This window comes from Lathyrus oleraceus, chromosome 3 (genome assembly GCF_024323335.1).
Source record: "Lathyrus oleraceus cultivar Zhongwan6 chromosome 3, CAAS_Psat_ZW6_1.0, whole genome shotgun sequence".
Lineage (NCBI taxonomy): Eukaryota > Viridiplantae > Streptophyta > Magnoliopsida > Fabales > Fabaceae > Lathyrus > Lathyrus oleraceus.
In genome coordinates, this window is record NC_066581.1 from 214,294,388 (window position 1) to 214,295,868 (window position 1,481).

Genomic DNA, 1,481 nt, shown 5'->3' on the forward strand with positions numbered 1-1,481 from the left:
AACACTGCCCATAAGTAGCTCTACTAGCAAGTACTTGGATTATCAATTAATTACGTGAATTACATTCGACCCTGTCTTTATTAATTAATCTTCATTCAACATTTTACTTTTCATTGCACACTACAAAAACACCTATTTCAATTGCCTTTGATAAACACCATAACAATAGATTACGATAGATTGACACTTGGTCTCTGTGGATTCGACAATCTTTTATATTACTCTGACGCGTTCGTACACTTGCGAAAAGCACGCATCAAGTTTTTGGCGCCGTTGCCGGGGACCAATTTCGTCAAATTTCATTTTCCTGTTGTTATATCGTTTAGACTTAGGCTATTTCCCGCCGGTCAATGCGAAGAACTCGCAGCACCGGAAGTTTAAGCTTAGTAAACCCTCTGGCGGAACCTGAACGTTACGCTCGTGCACGTTTATTCTTTCATAGAATTAAGAGATCTATGGCCGAAGATCAAAACCAAAGACCTCTTAAGGATTTCGCTCAACCATCAAATGAAGAACCTAGTTCTAGTATAGTAAACCCAACCATCCCAGCTAATAATTTCGAACTTAAACCATCCCTGTTGCAACTAGTACAACAGAGACAATTCGCGGGTCTCGCTACTGAGAACCCAAACCAACATTTAAAAATATTTATTCAATTAGCAGACACTTTTAACACCAATGAAGCTTCTCCTGAGGCAATACGTTTAAGATTATCCCCTTTTTCCCTCAGAGATAAAGCCCTATCATGGTTAGATTCCCTTCCACCCAATTCGATTACGACTTGGGATAACCTTAGAAGAGTTTTTCTTGCTAGATATTTTCCCCCGAGTAAGACCTCCGTTCTACGAAACCATATAACTAGATTTACCCAAAACCAAGGAGAATCACTGTTCGAAGCTTGGGAGAGATATAAAGAGTTGTTACGAGCATGCCCACATCATGGTTTAGAAAATTGGTTAATCATTCAAACCTTCTATAATGGACTTCATTACAACACAAAGATGACCATCGACGCTGCCGCAGGCGGTGCTCTGATGAACAAACCTTATCCTGAAGCTAGTGCCCTCATCGAAGATATGGCTCAAAACCATCAATCATGGGGAGTCGAACGAGTGACAGTTGAGAAGAAGGAAGCCCAAGGAGGAGTGCATGAACTAAGCTCTATAGATATGATGCAAGCTAAAATGGACGCATTAGCCCTCAAGGTCGAGCATATGTGCATAAACCCGAATACTGTAGCCGCAGTTTCGTCGGATTGTGAGATATGTGGAACCAAAGGACACCAATCTGCAGAATGCAGTCTATTAAACGAAACCCACTCTGAGCAAGTGAACTACACCCAAGGGAACCCATACTCGAATACCTATAACCCTGGATGGAGGAATCACCCGAACTTTTCCTATAAAAACAATAACCCTATTCAAAATAATGCACCTCCGAGACCTAGTTATCAAGCCCCTAGATCGAATCAACCTATGCAA

General features: G+C 41.3%; 1 non-coding gene across 1 annotated transcript; it reads right to left on the bottom strand.

The window, feature by feature from the left end:
* Positions 1–839: 839 nt before the first annotated feature.
* LOC127134033 (small nucleolar RNA R71) lies at positions 840–946 on the bottom strand. Its single transcript, XR_007807814.1, has one exon. It is a non-coding gene; the product is annotated as a small nucleolar RNA R71 (small nucleolar RNA).
* Between the last annotated feature and the right edge of the window lie 535 nt (positions 947–1,481).